Below are 7,606 nucleotides of genomic sequence, written 5' to 3'. Positions count from 1 at the left end.
TTCGTTGTCCTATAATACTCTGTACCCTGTTTCGGCAACGAAAACGGGTTAGAATGTTACATTTAGTGGTATCAGAGTTATGGTTTAGTCTATTCTTAGACTGAACGTGGTATGTGAAATGTCTAGAATTACATGCCATATAAATCTACGATAGTGTAATGTGTATGATCCGATCTAAGTGTAACACCCCAAACCCAGCCTAGACGTTATGGTCGAATCTGGCGATGTCACATGGAACGGAATTTGAAATCGAATTTATCAAGTTAAAATCATTTCCATTTATTAGCTTTTATTTATCTTTCGTCAATTTAAAAACTATTTTCTCCTTAATTTGATTTGTTTAAAAACATATTCTAGTGGAAGCTTTTAAAACCGTGATATTTAAAGAAAATCATTCGTGTTTAGGAAAAATGTTGTATTTAATAAAATCGAGTTTTCGTTGCAGTTCTAAAGTTCATGAAAACAGTTAAAATCCAAAACAAAGGCAAACAGTCCAAAAGTCCCAAATTACATAAAAAAATACTCCCAAAAGCAGATAGGAAATAAAACCATAACTAAAATTAAAATAGTTCAATAATCATGTACATTACAGCAAAATAGGTTTTTACCGATGTTTTTCTGGGCCTATAGCGGCGCTTATAAGCACCGCCAAAACTATTTGCGGCGCTTTTACAAACGCCACAAAAAACGCCAAACACCTCTAACATTTTGTGGCGTTTATGAAAAAAAATGCCGCTAAAGGTCATGATCTTTAGCGGCGCTTTTCCCAAAAATGCTACAAAAGATCATGACCTTTAGCGGTGCTTTCCCAAAAATGCCGTTAAAGATCATGACCTTTAGCGACGTTTTTACCACAAACGCCGCTAAAGAACATGACCTTTAGCGGCGCTTTTATCACAAACGCCGCTAAAGAACATGACTTTTAGCAGCGCTTTTCTCACAAACGCCACTAAAAATCATGATTTTTTAAAAAATTATTTTATTTTAATTAAATAATATTTATTTCTATATTAAATATTATATTATGTTTAATTTTTGAAATTTAAACTTTAAATAAGGATAAATAAAAATATTAATTAAATTAAAATTTTCATTAAAATTTAAACTTCAAAACTAAATATAAAAATTAATGAATTTAAATTTAATACATAAACAATGATTCAATATGTAATTTAATATATAAAAAAACCACACACAGACACAAAGTATTACAATTTCTAAAACAAAATTCATCCTAGTGAGAAAAGAATGCCAAATCATCATCACCTCTCATTAATCAAAGGAAAAAGATCAGAAAAGAAGAAGAAACAATATACAGTAGAGGGCTGGTTCAAGCTTAGATGAAGCCAAAGTATTGCAATGCCTGCATATATAACTTAGTGAAGTACTTTGATCTTGATCTTGGTTAAGACTTGTTCCAGCAATAAAGAAAATTGTTAAATGGAGTCTCGGTTACCTGATTGAGCAAAACAAGGAAATTAGCTATATCATTTACTGTAATGAAAGTGAAATCAGTAAAAAGTAAACCCATAATAAAAAAAACTGATGCTAAGCTAATCGTAAATGATAATGTCGCTGTAAATAAGTGACAGGCATAAGTCCAGTTTCATGTTGATGGACTTGTAAAGGCCTCGAAAAGAAAATAAGTAGCATATATGAAAAAGATAAAAAGGGTCAAATAAAGGTTAAAGGAGAAGTCATGACGAACCTCATGTGTTTAATGTCTATCTCCTTTCTCAATTTCATGCGACTCATAACATGTTTCACTTTTTTTATTAAGCTCATAAATATCACAAGTTTTTAGTTATCATAATCTTAATTTCTATGTCCAATAGCATTGATAAAGTTATTATTTTTCATTCAAACAAATTTGGTATTATCTTTAGTCACTTTGAAATGTCTAATCGTTGAAGATGAGCGCAAAATGCCATAGTTGCTGAAAAACAAGCTCATGCAAAAGTTCGAACTCTATACCTCTAGCATATAGGGGATCTTGAACCCAAAGTATTGAAAATGTCGATCAAAAGGAAGAGGAGATAAACTTGACGATGAAACTCTAATGGAAAGACGTTAAACTTTTGGAAGAAAAAAGCAAAAAATGTTTAAGGGACTCATGGCAAGAACTCATGTCAAAATCAAACTGGTAATGGATAAACTCGGGAGTCATCAAGATAAAAAACTAAACTGAAATATGAATTGAAAATTCAGATTCAAAAACTATGGTTTTGATTTTTTTGTGCCAAGATAGAAATATTTAAATTACTTCAAAAATCTGTATAATTTGTAACTGCAATGCGAAAGGAACAACTTATCACAATTGATATCGAATACCGCAAAAATAAATCGGAAGCACCACACTTATTATTCAAGGGCCAACCTCACTCGACTGTAAACAACCAACAACAAATTACCTGTTCACGCTTATTCAGTTCAGCCTCTTTTGCTTTAAGTTCCTTCTCTCTTACTTTTAGATCATATATATTTTAATCATATATAAGACAAAAACATCAAAAGAAGTCTATGATTTTAATCATTTTGTGACCAAAGAATGGATGTTGGATAGAAAATATATAAGAAAATGCATTGAGAATCGGACAAATGTACTTCAAAGTTAACATCTAAAATTAACATCGAAAAAAATTAACTTTTATGAATGATATAACAGCATAAAAATATCTTCTATCATATAAAAAACCTCAGTTATTGATGGTTTTTTTTTACTTATTAGTTTTAATTAATCATGAGGTCTCAAAACAACCACAATTGTTACTAACGCTAAAAACAAGATAGTGGATGTACCTTGTGAAAAAAGGCAAACTATTTCTATTGTAATTTATATGAAAATTTAAACCATTTAAACACGAAATGCAAAGTACAAACACAGTTCCTTGTCAGAGGCCCCCCGGGTAAACAATCAACAGGTTTCTAATTTCAACTAAACATTTTCCCTTCCTCTTTTGGTTTAAAACTCAAAGTTTTTATGATTTTTTTTATATTTTTCTTGTCAAATTTATTGTTAATATTATATTTGAAGTTTCTATCTGTCTCTTTCAATGATATTACCTTCAAAATTTAAACATACATTCTCTTTTTAAAATGTAATATAGGTTATCACTTCACTCAATATTTTTTCATCTATCAATTCAAGTTTTTATGACATAGGCAGAATCAAACTAGAAATCTTCTCATAAAATTAGCTACCATAATTGTTTCAAAGCTATAGCTTAGGGTAAGTCAGTTTCCATATGACTAAATAGTAAACAGTAACCAATCTGATTTAAAAAAGAAAAAAAATATATAAGGGAAAAATAATAGATAACCAGATGAGAAGATTTATATCTACACAAACCTTCTTAATAACAACAAAAACATAAATAAGCAATGAATCCTTCACCAGACACCAAATTCTCAGAGTATATTAATAATAACACACTTAAATACAAATAGAACTTTATGGAAAAGGTTAGAAAGAATAGCCATCAATCATTCAAAACTAAGTTATTACAAAAAAAAGGCATCTACGTAAGCCATCTAGGACGGCTATCAAACCACCGAAACATGAAGAGAAAATGTTCAAGATTAGGAAACAAAGAGCAATAGTATTAATTAAAGCACGAATGCTATATTTCTTACCTCCATTCAAGCTAGTTTGATCACCAATCAACTTTAAGAGGAACGGCAACAAGTCTTGTTAACTTTCTGGCCAGTCGTAGACTGTAATAGCTGCTACAGCCATACTGATTACTATGCAAAGTTTTGTATTAGGATCATCCAAAGTCGATAAAAGTAGTCCACTGATAGCTGTCTGACAATATAATCATGATTGATTTAATATGGAGGTGGACAGGGTAGATTAAACACAAGATGTTTACAACTTGTTGATTACTAGCTACATTTAGAGGAGGAAAACCCATTCATATGTTTCATCTCAAAATTTAAAGTGAAAATTAAGATAGAGAAAGAAAGCCAAAAGATATGTGTATGTTTGTGTCTAGAGCAGCTCAATAGCAAATAATAACAAGAGGAAAAAAAAAATTTTAACACTTATTGGTAACCATGTATAGATAAGGAACCAATAAAAAGCATGCCTAAATGTTTCAGCCAAGCCATAACTGTTCAATAGAAGTAGAACTGTAGAAAAACAAAAACATACAAAGGTATATTTAGAACTATGCAAAGAAGCATTGAGGCTTTATATAGTAACCACCAGAAGTATACAACAAGAATAAATTAAAAGCCAACAAAAGTAGCACAGAAAGAAGCTACCAAATGCCTTCAAGCCAAAGCTTCCTAATATTTATTAGATATGCATGTACTTCAGCAACTATTCAGCAAGGCACAGCTTTTATTTTAATGAATTTCAAGCAAACAGTTAGCTAATTTCATCATAATCGCCACCAAAATTAGGGGTTTACTTAAAAAAGGAAAAACTCGAAGCTTTGACTTCATATTCATATCTTCTAGAAAAATGTTTACTGTTGCATATGTAGTAAAATTCTCATGGCACTGTAGCAAAGACCAAATAATAAAAACCAGTAAGCAAGGAATAAAACCCCCACATTCCCATGGCCTCAGCCTATGGAAAATTACAGAACCAAACAGAAAACAACGTAAAAGAATATAATCCCCAAATGGAACCCTCTCCAATAAAATTGGTGCAGGTAACACGTTTACAGGAAATAGATCAAGACAATCCTCAAAACAACCTTCAAAAAAATTCTAAAACTCATTACCTTAAATCACACACTTCAATTTATTCGACAAAAAATGGAAAAATTCAAAGCTAAATCTCTCAAAACTGGCAACGCTGATTAACTTACAACAACGATTATGACATTATTTTTACTTTCTGGCCACTGATTATGGCACTATTCGTGTTCGAAATAATTCAATCAATAAAAAAATAAAACTTAACCTAAGCTGAGCTAAGCAAATGTATAGAAGAGTGAAAAATCCAAAAACACAAAAACAGAAACGCAACCCATTAAACAAAAAGAAAATAATAATAATAATAATAATAATAATAATAATAATAATAATAATAATAAAGCTAAAGAATTGAAGATTAGGTATCCATTGAAAGGAAATGTTACAGTGTGAGAGATGAAAATCAATTAAAATTGATAAAAACAAAAAAAAAAAGAAAAAGAAGAAGAAATATTCGTTTTGGAATCTAAGGAAAGAAAAATGAAAATAAAAACAAACCGAAGATGATTATTATTATTTGTTAAAATTGTAGATTATAAGTAAGAAATTATAGGTGAAAAGCTTACCTTTCGGGGATTGAAGAATTGAGATCTCGAAATGCAATGTTTCTAAATCGGAGGCAAACTATTTCTTACGGTTAAATTAATAAACGAATAAAGAGAAGAAGTAGATAGATTCAACATAAGATAAGGGGAAAACCGAGAAATCATAAGGGAGGATAAGAATTGAGAAATGCACCATTAAAAAGCGTGAGAATGATGAAATTTTAGGAAAGAATCAAAGCAATTGATAAGAGGAGGATAAACAATAAACCCTAAGTCGAAGAGATGAGAGCTTAGGCTTACCTCTTACCTATTAAAAACAAAAATGAGAGACTAATCAAGTTTTTCGGGTATAAAATAGAAGAATAGGTTGAGAAAGGTTGAGAAAGAAAAGGGAATTGGGAAAGAAAAGGGAATCGAGAGAGAGAAACAGAAGTACAGGCTGAGAATGGCTGAGAAAGAAAGTGGAATCGAGAAAAAAAAAGGGAATTGGGGGGAGAGAAATAAAAGGACGTCGTTTCAATCAAAATGAAAATTTAGCTGCGTATTATATCAAAACGACGCCGTTTTATTTAAAATAAATTAATTTTTTGTAGTATTTTTATCATAAACACCGTTATTGTTTGCCTTTTGTGGCATTTTTATCATAAACGCCGTTATTGTTTGCCTTTTGCGGCGTTTTTATCATAAATACCGCTAATTCTTGACTTTTTATAATTTTATATTGTATTATTATATCTTTCATATCAATTTTAAATAAATATTTTAAAAATTTATGTAATATTTAAAAAATTAGATAAAATTTAAAATTTTTATATATTTTTATATATCAATTGGTTTAGATTAAATATTTTAAATATAAAAGCATTAATTGATTGCATAAAATTTCATTATTTAACAAATCTCAAGTTAAATCCTAAATATATATAAAGTTTATCTATTATCTCTTAAATAAATTAAACTATAATCATAATTTTAATATATTAAATTTAATATTATCTCTTTTACGAATATATAAGAAATTATTTAATATATAAATTAAAAATACTAATTAATCTAAACCCTAAACCCCTAACTCCTATCCCCATAAACCCTAAATCATACAACATAAACCCTAAACCCTTAACCCTTAACCCTTAACCCTTAACACCTAAATGTTAAATCCTAACCCTTAACCCATAAACCGTAATTCCAAACCCATAATCCATAATACATAAATATTAAAATAGTAACTCCTAAACCTTAAACCCTAAACCATATACCCTAAGCCATAAATCCTAAACTATAATGATAATTAATTCAATATTTTAAAATTAATACTATCTCTTTTACGATTATATAAGAAATTATTTAATATATAAATTAAAAATAATAAATCATATACCCAAAAACTTTAAAATTATTTTAAATAATAGTATTTTAATTTTTTCATTTTAACAAATATTTTTCTATGTTTTTACTTTCAAATTTTTTCTATGTGTTATTATTTTTTCGAAGAATTTAAATATTCAATTAAAAATAAATTGTATTTTAATTAATATAAATAAACCAGTTAAATAATAAATAGACAGATAAAATATTTTTTGCGGCGCTTTTCAAAAAGCGTAGCTAATGCTCAATCTATAATAGCGTTTTCAAAAAACGTCGCTAATGCTTAATCTATAGCGACGACTAAAGCTCAACATAAAACGACGGATTTGTGCTTACTTTTTTATGGCATTTTTTAAAAAGCGCTGCTAATGGTCGACCTATAGCTGCCTTTTTGAAAAAGCGCCGCTAATGCTCGATCTATAGCGACGTTTTTCAAAAAGCGCCGCTAATGCTTGATCTATAGCGGCGTTTTTTATCCAAACGTCGCTAAAAACCTATTTTGCTATAATGTGTGGTCACCGTTGAGCCCTTCGCCGCACTGATCCGCCTAAGTCTGGGGATTACCTGTACAGATAAAACAGGAAGGGGTGAGTTTACGTAAACTCAATGTGCAATCCCTACAGAAGACATACATACAGTCAAACAACAGATATCAGTCAAATGCAGTCTGGGGCCTAAGCCTATTACAGATCCAAATACAGTTTAGGCCTTAGCCCATTCAGATATAGTTTGCATACAGTAACAGAAATCAATGTCCTACCCACCAGCCTATACACATCATCTCCGACCATCCCTACACACCATGTAGGGTTTAAAACACACATCCAACCTTACACACCAAGTCATACCGAATGCGACACTTATCAGTAATATTACAGCTGAGTTGTCAGATAATAGGTATTAAAACCTTTTAGTACACTTCCTCCAATAATCAATCATCCCACCCCAATGCAGATGCAACTAAACATGCTCAATACAGATATACA

General features: G+C 30.0%; 1 long non-coding RNA gene across 2 annotated transcripts; it reads right to left on the bottom strand.

The window, feature by feature from the left end:
• Nucleotides 1-1,087: 1,087 nt before the first annotated feature.
• Nucleotides 1,088-5,764, bottom strand: LOC108467737 (uncharacterized). 2 transcript variants are annotated; one of them, XR_001868893.2, is made up of 3 exons: nucleotides 5,274-5,764; nucleotides 3,634-3,805; nucleotides 1,088-1,456 (listed from the first exon to the last, which is right to left on the bottom strand). It is a non-coding gene; the product is annotated as an uncharacterized LOC108467737 (long non-coding RNA). The 2 variants fall into 2 exon arrangements; XR_008287025.1 differs by having other exon boundaries at nucleotides 3,634-3,801.
• Between the last annotated feature and the right edge of the window lie 1,842 nt (nucleotides 5,765-7,606).

The sequence above is a fragment of the Gossypium arboreum genome, chromosome 8 (assembly GCF_025698485.1).
Source record: "Gossypium arboreum isolate Shixiya-1 chromosome 8, ASM2569848v2, whole genome shotgun sequence".
Lineage (NCBI taxonomy): Eukaryota > Viridiplantae > Streptophyta > Magnoliopsida > Malvales > Malvaceae > Gossypium > Gossypium arboreum.
The sequence above is the reverse complement of the archived record's forward strand: the minus strand, read 5'-3'. Positions and strand labels throughout refer to the sequence as shown.